This window comes from Schistocerca serialis, chromosome 10, assembly GCF_023864345.2.
Source record: "Schistocerca serialis cubense isolate TAMUIC-IGC-003099 chromosome 10, iqSchSeri2.2, whole genome shotgun sequence".
NCBI lineage: Eukaryota > Metazoa > Arthropoda > Insecta > Orthoptera > Acrididae > Schistocerca > Schistocerca serialis.
In genome coordinates, this window is record NC_064647.1 from 217,596,810 (window position 1) to 217,611,142 (window position 14,333).

Sequence of the window (14,333 nt, forward strand, 5' to 3'; positions counted from 1 at the left end):
TTTTTATCAGCACAATGTGATGGGCCCTAAAAGGGCGACACACATTATTGACACTAAAGAATTTCGCAACTAAGGCCACATTTTTTTTTTTGTTTGTTCTAAAACACTTTCTAAACGAGTTGTAGTAACAGCCAGTCACGATGGTATGGGAAAACATGAAATGGACTTTTACGTACGTGAATACTGTAAAATGCTGTAAGGATTAAAAATTAGGTCTGTATTTTCATTGAAAAGCTACAGCACATAGTATAGCATCGAGATTATATGTTCCGTGTTCAATAAAATAAGTGAACAGTTCACGGAGGAGAAAGTCAATAGAGAAAAAGAAGTATATCTCTCAATTACTTGTGCTACTGATTTGTATGATACCGAAATCAAGGAGAGAAATAAGTTCTCAGGATAAGCTGGAAAGTTTAGAGTAGTGTTATGAGAATAAGTTGCAGAATACAGAGGCAGATACTAGAAGCCATCTAAAAAGACAGCGCAGTAGGGGGAGTCCTGGTGCTCGGTCCCTATTTGAGCTGCGAACATGGGATGAAACCTCTTTTGGTTTATCCCGGACCAGTTGCCATTTGTGCTATTCGAATACCTGCCTTAATGTAGCTATGTTACAGAATATTAAGCAAGGTTTGAATGACAAACGAGAGATGGCGTCCAAGCAAATTATACGAGTCGATTAATTCCTGTTGAAAACTGTGTTAATCGGACTGAAATTAATGCTCAGCTAATGGGATCAATTGTGCGTGAACAGTTCGGATTTGAAGTGCAAAAACAGTCACCTATGAATAACTTCGGTCTGGAGAGAGACTGTTAATACAAATTTGGTCCACTGGTGTATCAGGTCTAAGAAAATTTTTAACCGATTAAAAAAAATTTCTCCGTTTGGATCCGACGTGCAGAAAACACGTTTGTCAGGGGTCAGGGTTGTGTGGTCGGGAGGAGGGAGGGGGGTGGGGGGGCGGGTAGATGAATAGATAAAGCCAAAACGAAATTTTTTATCCAGTAATCTTGTTGTCGAGATATGACGGTGTCTGGGAGGTTTTCGCACTGCTTCTATAGCTTAAACTTGCACTTACCTGTTCAAACCTTGTATCAATGTAGATAATGGAGAAAGCCAAAACGTTCTTTTTTCATCCAACGATCTTTATCCGTTGTCGACACACAATGGATTAAAGTCGAGCCAAATGTAGCTGACTAAATTTGTTCATTTATGAAATAACTGCGTGGAAACGGCTTAATCAGGTAAATAAAAAAATGCACTGTTAGAATAAAGTTGAAAAATATCTCTCAAAAATCTGTCTTCATTCAGAGAGTTTTTTTACGATCGCCACCTGTATGTTTCAGACTTGTACAAATACAGGGTGGCGCACGAAATATGTTACCATTTTCTTTTTCAATACAAACTTTATTGTCAATGCAATCTGAAAGGAACGTATACTACAATGAAGAGCCGTCCATGGAGATTTGTTCTAACTCAGCACATGCTCAATATGTCCACCATTTCGTTTCCTAACCTCCTTCAAACGAACACTGAAGTTAGTGATTACCGTACGGCACATTTCTTCCGTAATTTCACTGCAAGCTTGAAGAATAAGTCTTCTGAGCTCCATTAAATCACGTGGACGTTCCGGAATTTTTTTTCCTTTAGGTACCCCCAAAAGAAAAAAGTCACATGGATTGAGGTCTGGACTGTTGGGGGGCTAATTTTGTCCGTCATTGAAGCGACCTGGAAACCTGAGTGAAATGGTCCGCATGTCGAAATGCTCGTGTAAAAACTCCAACACAGTGTTTGCAGTATGTGGCCTTGCTCCATCTTGCATGAACCACTGCGTGTTGAAGGGCAAGGCAGTAGCAAGGAGCTGTGGAATGAAGCTATTGCGAAGCATGCTCAAATAACGCTCGCTGTTCACAGTTTCTTAAAAGAAAAAGGGTCCAGTAAGTCCGTGATTGGAAATTGCTGCCCACGCTGTAATCCTCGGAGCATAATGTTGTCGTTCATGAAGGACTTGTGGGTTTTCAGTGGCCCAAAAGCGTACATTTTGTTTGTTAACCACACCGCCTAAATGAAAATGCGTTTCATCTGAAAACCATACGTTGTTGAGAGTTTCTTCCCTATCCGCTGCCCACTGAGCAACCAGTAGTCTGTGCTGCTTGTGTTCTTCAGTGAGTTTCTGTGCACAGGTCATCTTGTATGGGTACATATGGAGGTTACTTTTAAGAATGCGTTGAACGGAGCGTCTGGATATTCCCAGTTGCACTACTACCTTTCTGCACGATTTCCCGGGACATCTCTGTACAGCAACTCGTACCGCTTCAATATTCTCCGGCGAACAAACGGGCTTAGGCCGAGGTCGCTTCGCTTCCAATACTGTTCCATCCTGTACAAATTTATCTTACAACCTGTGGATGGTCTTCTTGCAAGGGACGCAACGTGTGTTAAACTGTTGCCGAAAACGCCTCTGAGTCACAACAAGGCTTTTCGTTTCATGAAAAAGTAACACAATTGCCGATCGTTGCTGTGACGTCCGTCTTCCATTGTCAGCCATTGCTACTTACTAGGCCACTGTTTCTATGTTTCGATACAGTGTATCGATACGTGGAACTGTTTCAGTGTTTCGGAACGGCTGTGGTTCACTGTTTCGAAACAGTGGTGTTTCATTCCGCCCCTGTCTCGGACAACCGGACCAGATTCCATCTCGAGCCAGACACGGAAACTGTATCGTTGTTTCAAAATAAGGCTGTTTCAGTCCACTTGTGCTTGGAACGTACTAATTGTATCGAAACAGCGATGTTTCATTCCGCTCTGTGTCGGACGAGATTCGGGCTCGGCACAGGTACTGAAACACAAGATAACACTTCATGAAACACTTTCAAGAGTGTAGAAATCTTTTTGACACTCAATAGCATGAAGCTTAAGATATCCGAAAATAAAGCTTCGTTTCTAGCTGACTGTCCTATTCCGAAATGGCGTAACATCTGCTTTATAAACACTAACCAAATAATAAAACAACGCATACTATTCACATTCAAAATAATAAATATGTGAAAATCATTCAGTTAAATTACACTTTTTTTTATAAAATACGCTTCTCTGTTCATGTATAGTTATCATATAAAGAAACGCAAGTAAGCCTACAACATTTTGAATAAAAAAGGCATAGAGTGACAGTTATTAGACATATACATAAATTCGATGTAAGTATAATTGCAAGCAATCTGTTTGATGTATCACTGATGGTGTAATGGTGAACGGGAAGGGCTAGGAAGCATGGTGAATTTATGGTAACGGTTCGAAACACCTTGAAAGACAAAATTTTTTTCTGTTACATTTTGTTATTTATTCGAATTATTTGGCGTTATTTGTGAGTCTATAGTCACTGTGCCTATTATCCACAATGATTCCCTATGTGTGAATGGAAATTAGCAGGATGGGTATATTACCCATACTAACATGGGAATCCCAGTAGCATATCCGTTGTTTCTGCAGTTTGCTCCCACCTCCAGTTCCGTTCGTGGTGGTTCTTCTGTCTTCAGCTATGGCTGTCCTCAGCCAATTGAAAAGTATGAAAGTCACACGACACGAAAGCAGCGCATTTGCTGCAGGAAATACGAAACTGCCAAGACGCCTAAGTGATAGTTTCACGCTTTCTGCGATATCATTAGAGCTCTCGCACCTCATTTGTGTTTATATGGGCATACTTATAGAGTAGACATTCAAGATAATAAAATGTATTGGTTTATTAGATTACAAAACACAAACTGTTTCACTGTTTCAAAACAGCGTATCGAAACATTACATTGTACTGTTTCATTTGTTTCGAAACAGTTACGTGTTTCAGTTTGCCACTCTCTACTACTTACTAGTCTCCTAGCGGCAGTATCGTGAATTACACGTCAATTCGTAATTCATTGCGGTGAAATACTCTGTACGATTAATAATTTTCCACAGCGTCGTGGCGCAGCGGTAAGCGCTCGGGTTTGTAATCCGAAGGTCGCCGTATCGAATCTCGCACTACGCAACTTTTTTTTTTTTTAGTATTTGTTTTTTTGTAATTCAAATATATATATATATATATATATATATATATATATATATATATATATATATATATATATATATAATTTCCCGGCAATCAGTTGCAACAATTGTGCATGTAATAAGTTGTTGAAAGTCGTTTGTCGTGGAAAAACTGGCGACTTCGAACATCATTATGTTTTCCGCAAACAAAGTTATATTTCACAAATGTTATTACTTGTCTTCATAATGTTAGCCACGTATAGTTAACGGAAGACGTAGAAACGATATTCCGAAACAAATACGTATAGCGTAAGTCAAACGTTCGAATTAGAATAGAGATCCCACGAACACAAATTAGCTGTGGCCGGTATGAAATATAAACTCCGTTACTCGCTCGTTACACTTGAAGGACAGATGTTGAATGGGCCGAAACGAGCAGCCGCATAACAGCGTAGTTGCCTGCTAACTTCGAAAGAAGGTAGATGCGGTCCCTAGCGCAACTTACAACATCGTCGAAAATCTTTGCGGACGGGAGAGCTTTGGTATACCCTGTTAAAAAATATATATATATTTGAATTACAAAAAACTAATAAAAAAAGAATTGCATGGCGCGAGATTCGATACGGCGACCTTCGGATTACGAACCCGAGCGCTTACGGCTGCGCCACGACGCTGTAGAAAACTATTAATCGTACAGAGTATTTGACCGCAACGGTTTCTTTTAACTGTCGATTTTCTCAACAACGGCTGAGAAGTGCATCTTGGTGCTTTGCCACATAACACCTCTGGCCATGAGCTTTTACTATGCGCAGTATGAATCGAATCTGAATTTCACAATTGGCGGCCTCCCCTTGTTAGACCCAACCATTGTTACATCTATGGTGAAGTGTGGAAGAAGAAACAAAAGCATATTTATGTGCTCCTAGAGAGTGGGATGCACCTTCAGTAGGAAGTAGGAAGTAACCCAGAATTAGGCAGCATGTATTCTGAACTTTAATGAAACGTTGTGTCGCATTGCACGACATGACAGATGCCATGATGGCCAGCGTTATACGACACAGCATTTGTTATATCACTCTACTTGATACGATGCGTTATATTACACTGAAGCGCCAACGAAACCAGTATAGCCACACGGAGTTAAGGTACACAGGTAAATTACTGCGCTGCGGTTGGCAACGCCTATGTAAGACTACAAGAGTCTGGTGCAGTTGTTAGCTTGCTACTGAAGCTACAGTGGCAGGTTATCAAGATATAAGTGCATTTGAAACTGTTGTTACAGTCGACGCACGAGCGATGGGACGCCGCATCTCCGAGGAAGCGATGCAGTTGGGATTTTCACGTACAACCATTTCACGAGTGGACCGTGAACATCAGGAATCTGGTAAAACATAAAATCTCCCTCAACGCTGCGGCAGGAAAAAGATCCTGCAAGAATGTGACTAACGACGACTGAAGAGAATCGTTCAGTGTGACAGAAGTGCAACATTTTCGCAGCTAGCTGCAGATTTTAATGCCGAGCCATCAACAAATTCAGGACACGAACCATTCAAAGGAACATCGTCAATTTGGCTTTCGGAGCCGAAGGCCCACTCTTGTGACCTTAATGTCAAACAAGACACGAAGCTTTACGCCTCACCTGGTCCCGTCAACACCGACATTGGTCTCCTGATGACTGGAAATATGTTGCCTGGTCGGACGAGTCTCGTTTCAAATTGTATCGAGCAAGAATAATAGAAGGCATATTTCAGACTACCTAACAGATCAAAACGAAAATTTCTGTTCCGGCACTGACAATGTTGAGTGTTTATGGAAAAAGTTCAAGGCAATCGTAAAATGCTTTTTGGACAGGTACGTGCCGAGTAAAACTGTCAGGGACGGGAAAAACCCACCGTGCTACAACAACAAAGTTAGGAAACTACTGCGAAAGCAAAGAGAGCTTCACTCCAAGTTTAAACGCAGCCAAAACCTCTCAGACAAACAGAAGCTAAACGATGCCAAAGTTAGCGTAAGGAGGGCTATGCGTGAAGCGTTCAGTGAATTCGAAAGTAAAATTCTATGTACCGACTTGACAGAAAATCCTAGGAAGTTCTGGTCTTACGTTAAATCAGTAAGTGGCTCGAAACAGCATATCCAGACACTCCGGGATGATGATGGCATTGAAACAGAGGATGACACGCGTAAAGCTGAAATACTAAACACCTTTTTCCAAAGCTGTTTCACAGAGGAAGACCGCACTGCAATTCCTTCTCTAAATCCTCGCACAAACGAAAAAATGGCTGACATCGAAATAAGTGTCCAAGGAATAGAGAAGCAACTGGAATCACTCAATAGAGGAAAGTCCACTGGACCTGACGGGATACCAATTCGATTCTACACAGAGTACGCGAAAGAACTTGCCCCCCTTCTAACAGCCGTGTACCGCAAGTCTCAAGAGGAACGGAGGGTTCCAAATGATTGGAAAAGAGCACAGGTAGTCCCAGTCTTCAAGAAGGGTCGTCGAGCAGTTGCGCAAAACTATAGACCTATATCTCTGACGTCGATCTGTTGTAGAATTTTAGAACATGTTTTTTGCTCGAGTATCATGTCGTTTCTGGAAACCCAGAATCTACTATGTAGGAATCAACATGGATTCCGGAAACAGCGATCGTGTGAGACCCAACTCGCTTTATTTGTTCATGAGACCCAGAAAATATTAGATACAGGCTCCCAGGTAGATGCTATTTTTCTTGACTTCCGGAAGGCGTTCGATACAGTTCCGCACTGTCGCCTGATAAACAAAGTAAGAGCCTACGGAATATCAGACCAGCTGTGTGGCTGGATTGAAGAGTTTTTAGCAAACAAAACACAGCATGTTGTTATCAATGGAGAGACGTCTACAGACGTTAAAGTAACCTCTGGCGTGCCACAGGGGAGTGTTATGGGACCATTGCTTTTCACAATATATATAAATGACCTAGTAGATGGTGTCGGAAGATCCATGCGGCTTTTCGCAGATGATGCTGTAGTATACAGAGAAGTTGCAGCATTAGAAAATTGTAGCGAAATGCAGGCAGATCTGCAGCGGATAGGCACTTGATGCAGGGAGTGGCAACTGTCCCTTAACATAGACAAATGTAATGTATTGCGAATACATAGAAAGAAGGATCCTTTATTGTATGATTATATGATAGCGGAACAAACACTGGTAGCAGTTACTTCTGTAAAATATCTGGGAGTATGCGTGCGGAACGATTTGAAGTGGAATGATCATATAAAATTAATTGTTGGTAAGGCGGGTACCAGGTTGAGATTCATTGGGAGAGTGCTTAGAAAATGTAGTCCATCAACAAAGGAGGTGGCTTACAAAACTCTCGTTCGACCTATACTTGAGTATTGCTCATCAGTGTGGGATCCGTACCAGATCGGTTTGACGGAGGAGATAGAGAAGATCCAAAGAAGAGCGGCGCGTTTCGTAACAGGGTTATTTGGTAACCGTGATAGCGTTACGGAGATGTTTAATAAACTCAAGTGGCAGACTCTGCAAGAGAGGCGCTCTGCATCGCGGTGTAGATTGCTCACCAGGTTTCTAGAGGGTGCGTTTCTGGATGAGGTATCGAATATATTGCTTCCCCCTACTTATACCTCCCGAGGAGATCACGAATGTAAAGTTAGAGAGATTAGAGCGCGCACGGAGGCTTTCAGACAGTCGTTCTTCCCGCGAACCATACGCGACTGGAACAGGAAAGGGAGGTAATGACAGTGGCACGTAAAATGCCCTCCGCCACACACCTTTGGGTGGCTTGCGGAGTATAAATGTAGATGTAAATGTAGATGTAGAGCGGACGGACATGTACAATAAAGGAGGCAAGCTCCTGAATCCGTGGCCCCTGGATGTCAGCAGAGGACTGCTCAAGCTGGAGGAGGCTCTGTAATGGTGTGAGGCGGGTGCAGTTGGAATGACATGGGACAAATGAACGTCTACATACGACTCTGACAGGCGACATGTGATGAAGCATCCTGTCTGATCACCTGCATCCATTCATGTCTACTGTGCATTCCGTCGGGCAGTTCCAGCAGGACAATGCGGCACCCCACACGTCCATAATTGCCACAGAGTGTCCCCAGCAACTATGTTTAAACACTTCCGCTGGCTACCAAATTCCCCAGACATGAATGTTATTGAACATATCTGGGATGCCTTTGCAATGTACTGTTCAGAAGAAATCTACACTCTCTCGTAGTCTTACGGATTTGTGGACAGCACTGCAGGATTCTTGGTGTTAATTAACACCAGCACTGCTTGAGACATTAGTCCAATCTATGCCACGTCGTGTTGTGGCACTACTGTATACTTACGGGGGCCTGAACAGGTGTACCAGTTTCTTTGACTCTTCAGTGTGTACGACATGGGTACTAATGTCCACCCCCGGTAGCTGAGTGGTGTTCGGCGCTAGCGGCCGTGCGAAGCGGAGGTCCGATACTTCCGCCTGTGCGGCGTGTGCGAGTGTTTGTTTACTTGTTGACTTAGTCTGCACGCGGGCTAGTAACACCGATCATGGCGAACAAGTACAGGAAAACTACATTACAATTCAATTTCTGCAAAGACTACGAACGACCAAAGGCTTTAGCAGTGGAACGATTCATTCGAGAGGACGTCAAGATACCGCCAAACGATATTATCGGAATTCACCTATCCATCGTTAGTCCCACGGTGTATGTTAAGATGGTAAATGACGCGGCGTGTGAGAGAATTCTACAGGCGACAAAAGCAGGTCTCCGATTTTGCCATAGTGACGGGAATGTCGGCACGGTAACTGTAGAACATGCTGGTCTGGGTATACGGACAATACGTGTTTTTGAGCTGCCATTTGAGCTCCCGGCTGACGAAGTTATCGAGGCTTTTAAGCCATACGGCACAGTACATGGTCACACAGCAGAACGCTGGACACAATTCGCCACATACCCCGTTCTTAACGGAGTGCGGCAGATCACTATTGATCTTCAGAAGCATGTACCGTCCTATCTGACAATTGGTGGTTGTCGGGCGGTGGTGATTTACGATGGTCAACCACGTACATGTTCTGGATGTGGCCAGGAGGGACACCTCAGTTCGAACTGTATGCAACGGCGGATTACGCAACTGCCTTCAGATGTGCGGGAGCCGTCGCCGGCGATGACAGTACTACCGATCACCTATGCCAAAGCCCTCACTGCGTCCGCTGATGACCGAAAGGACACAGCCTCGGTGGAAGATCAAGATGGCACTCTCCGAAACCTTGTCGCAGACGTCGGGATGACAGAGCATGCTGCTCCGTCGAGCATACAATCTACGGCGACAACATCAGATGAGACCGAACTCCCACCCAGCCCACCGATAGTACAAGAAGCAGTTCCAGCCACTACAGCTGCTGTTCCGTCTGAAACGCACTCTGAGACGACATCATTAGTTTCGACCGAACTCCCGCCAAGTTCAACGATGGGACTCGAAACACTTTCTGTCGGGCAACCGTGATTCCCTGCAATCTGAGGACACGGACGGAAGATCGCGCAAACAGCGTTCCCCGAAAACGAGGAAACGGCGGCGTCGCACGACATCTCCTCCAGATGAGTCCCCTTGCCCCGACGACGATGTGCCTGTGGACCAAGACGACACAACAGCCTCTACGAAACAGGATGAGGCACTGGGAACTGTTCGATCCGACCCACAGCGGTCTGTCACTTTGACGGTACCGGGACATGGTGATGCTGAAGAGAAATCACAGCCAGTTGGCTCTCCAGACGCAGATGCTGTGGCTATGGACACGAATATATCACAGCCTGAAAAGATGTGGTATGAGGATATTGAGGAGGCGCCGGACGTCATACAGAGGCAGCCGGCACTCACGAAGACGGACTCATAATGGCTGAAGGTGAAGGGAGAGGGCGAGAGAACGTCTTCTAACTCAGCCCCCGGCGCCGGTGCAGGGAGATGTTGTTGCGCCTCGACAGAGTGGGATTCAACGCCATGCGAACCGTATTGCGTCATTAAATATCAATGACGTGCGTTCACCGGCCAAAATACACCTATTGAAGGAAACAGTTTGGGCATCTGATGTGGATATTGCTTTGCTGCAGGAAGTCCACATAGCTGCACTCCCGTACATCGCCGGCTACCAATCCTATTCGTCACATGGAGATCACAATGGGAGTGGGGTGGCAGTTTACGTGCGAGATGGCTTCCCAGTGGAAAACGTGTGTTATCTTCCGTCGGCCAGGGGAATGGCTTTCTCGACGTTTGGGACACGCATCATCAATCTTTATGCACCGTCGGGAAACAATCGGCGGCGGAAAAGGGCGCGATTTTATGCAGAAGACATTGCTCCACTATTCCATGGACGTTCTGAATGTGTAATAATTGGTGGAGATTTCAACTGTGTTCTCAGCCAGAAAGACCAATGGCCGCAAGCAAACATCAGCCAGGAGTTGCGAATCGTTGTCAACGACCTTGTACTTAGTGACACGTGGGAATTACGACATGGAGTTGCACCGGGATGCACCTATGTGACAAGTCATTCGGCGAGCAGATTAGATCGCATTTATATCTCACGGGCTCATACAAATGATGTCCAGGACGCGGAACGCTGGCCATTGGCATTTTTCGATCACAGCGCTTACATCTGTACGGTGCTTCTTCCCCGTGGAGAGGTGTGGAACAGTAAGGCCCCGTGGAAACTAAACATTCAACATCTACATGATCCTGAATGCCGTCAACGGATCCTTGAGACATGGACGATGTGCGAGAGAAGGGTTGGAAGGTATGCGACGAAGCTTGAATGGGGGCTGACTTGTGCTAAACCGGCGCTTCGCCGTACGTTCATCTCATATAGCTGGGAAATGGCAGAATGGCGTCGCCGTACCACCGACTTTTATTTTGCAGCACTGCGCGACCTGGATGATGGCCCGCCGGGACAGGACATCTGGATCGAACGCAAAAGGATAAAAGCTAAACTAGTGGCTTTAGCTCGGAAACATCTTCAGGGAACCATGGTGCGCGCCAGATGTCACGATACGATAAGGCACGAGATTCCTTCCATGCACCACGTCGTGAATGAACGAAAGCACCGACGACGCGTTTTGGTACGGGAGTTAATCACCCGCGAAGACCGAAGAGTGACGCGTCAGCGGACATTGTCTCTGCATTCGTCGACCATTACCAACACATCTATCGGGAAGAAGCAGCCTCTTTCGATGATCTCGACCGTATAGCCACGACCGTCTCCCGTACACTGACGGTGGAAGCCGCGGGAACCTTACTGGAAGCCATTAGCTGTGAGGAAGTACATGATGCGATCGCACTAGGTGCTTTGAATCGGTCCCCAGGCATTGATGGGCTTCCTGCTGAATTCTATCGCGAATTTCGCAACGAAATGGCACCGCGATGGACGGAAATGTACAACGAGATGTTAAATTCCGATGCGCCTATTCCACCGGCTTTTATGGAAGGCCTCCTGGTGCCAGTACATAAACCGAAGTCAGGAATTACGGTCACACATTATCGCCCCATCACCCTGCTTAATGCCGACTATAAGATCTTTGCACGGTTGCTAGCGTCCCGATGTCGTATGTTAATTCGTAGCGTTCTCTCTCCGGAACAGACGACACCGGGTGGATCGGTGAATGTGCAAACAGCTACTGGCGAATGCCGTGATGTGATAGCACTGGCGGAGGAGTGCCGGCTTAAAGCGGCGATGGTGGCGGTTGATTTTGACAGTGCTTTTGATAAGGTGCGCCACAACTATCTGTATGCTGTACTGGAACAAATGGGTTTTCCAGACCGTTTTACTGGTCTCATTAGAAGGATTTACGGGGGCGCACAATCCTTGGTACAGGTTAATGGGCGTTTAGCAGGGCCCATTCAAATTCGACGATCCATTCGCCAGGGCTGCCCTCTTTCGATGCTGCTGTTCGCGATAGCGTTGGAACCATTAATTTGGAGGCTCACCAATTCTCTTTCTGGGATGGAAGTACGGGGCTACACCTTCAAATGTCGTGCCTATGCGGACGACCTTCTGCTGCTCGTTCGTTCTGAGGAAGAGGTGAAGACGGTCCTTGAACTGTTGTTGGACCACAGTGTGATCGCGGGGAGTGCAGTGAACATGAACAAATCGGCGGCAATGCCGGTGGGAAGGGGCCTTACGCCGGAAGAAATCAGTCCGTTTCCTTATGTGCAACGATTCCGCTATCTCGGCATAGACTTTACCTCATCTGTAAAACATACTGCAGCAGTTAACTACCGACGTATTTTACAGACAACACGTACCATGGTCCGACAACATCTCCTACGGCGCCTTGATCCTTTGCAGCGAGTCGAGTACCTGAACACTTATGTGGTTTCTCGAATGGTGCATATTTCGCATATCCTGCCCCTACCACTTACGGTTGGACGTCGACTTCAATCAGCACTAGGCTATTTCGTGATGATTGGATCGCCCCTCAAGGTGCGATACGAAACGCTCACTCTCCCTACGGACAAGGGGGAACTCGGACTTACGAATGTTCACTGCCGTGCGACGGCGCTCCTTCTAGCCACAATGTATAAGCAATGGCATAGCGGGCGTGATTCCCTTACATCCCGCCTACTGGATCTTCTGGTTCCAGCGTCCCTCACACCTCCGGTGGCGCTGGGCAACATTACGCCACATTTTGCGCATGTCTCAACATTTATCGTGGAACTTAGTTATATCAGAGACGAGCTTCCGCACACGAGACCGCCATGCGCGAAGAATTTTTATGTTTGGCTGCTACGACGGATAAGTTGTAATGTAATTGAACTGAAACACCCCAGGTTGCATTGACCGAAGATTTGGAGACATGTGCACCAAAAATTCTTTCCTACCTTCGTTCGGGCACTGTGGTTCTCTGTCGCCTGTGGCAAGTTCAACACCCACCAACGGCTCCATGCAATTGGACTAGTGGACACTCCACTATGCCCGAAATGTCACCAAGTGGATGACGACCATCACCGCTTAACTTGTATCGCGGTGGAGGACGTCTGGCTCCTAGGAAGACAGATGGTGGCTTGCTACCTCCGTGTGACCCCGCAACATATTACACCTGCTTCCTTCTTACATCCGGAGAGTGACTCCTTTCCGGCGACTAAATCACAGTCGATCATCTGGATCAAAGGTTGGACGATCGCGTACCTCTATGGGGATACTGCCACGTCGCGACTTGACTTTTGGTATTTCTTGCATCAAGCCCACAGTGAGGTTCATAGATGGTCACACTATCGGAAAACCTTTGCCAATTATCTTCAGGCAGTCTTCCTTGACCCCCCACGCAGTTGGAATGTGCCGGCTGCAGTCGGTGTGCACATTTGACAGCTGATGATGAACCTCACGCTTTTCTCACCACTCACTATGTAATGCACATACTATACGATGAAATGGTATATATGTTCCTTTTAACAGAGTGATCCTTATTGAAAATAAATAAATAAATATAAAAAAAAGTGGTCAGCACGACAGATTGTGAATCCTAAGGGCCCGGGTTCGATTCCCGGCTGGGTCGGAGATTTTCTCCGCTCAGAGACTGGGTGTTGTGTTGTCCTAATCATCATCATTTCATCCCTATCGACGCGCAGGTCGCCCAAGTGGCGTCAAATCGAAAGACCTGCACCAGGCGAACGGTCTACCCGACGGGAGGTCCTCATCACACGCTATTATTATTATTATGGGTACTAATGCTAATAAGCACGTACTTATCAAGATGTTCCGATTTAAATGTGTTTGATGTTGCTGGATTAGTCGAAAGACTAGTTCCCTTCTTTTACATGTCTAGCTCTGCCTAGGACATATTCTTCATTTTTGGGCTGAAACAGGGGCTTTCTTCGTTCGGTTGTAGCAAAACGATTACCTTCATGACAGGCTTCCGGTATGTGTGGTTGTTTGTGGATGATCTATTCCAAAACTTATAGCGCAGTGCTGGAAGATCTGAAAGGAATCGAGGATTTGTGCAGGACCTGAGCTTCACTACAATTAACTGTAAGGTAAACACGCGCCAGGAGGGATTATTGTTTGATTACATGATGATCAACTTTATACTGACCAGTGGCAAGTGTATAAAAATTTAGGAATGTGCGTCGTCCTACGTACACTACCAGATCACTATGTGGACATCACTATGTGTTGTGTCTACTCTACACCTTTATACGGCTTGAACTCTGCTGGGGACACTTTCACTGACGTGTCTGAATGTCCGTGGAGCGATGACGGCCCATTCTTGTTCAAGAGCCGAAACAGGGGAGGTAGTGATGTCGGACGCTGAGGCTCAAAGCTAATCAATGTTCTAACTC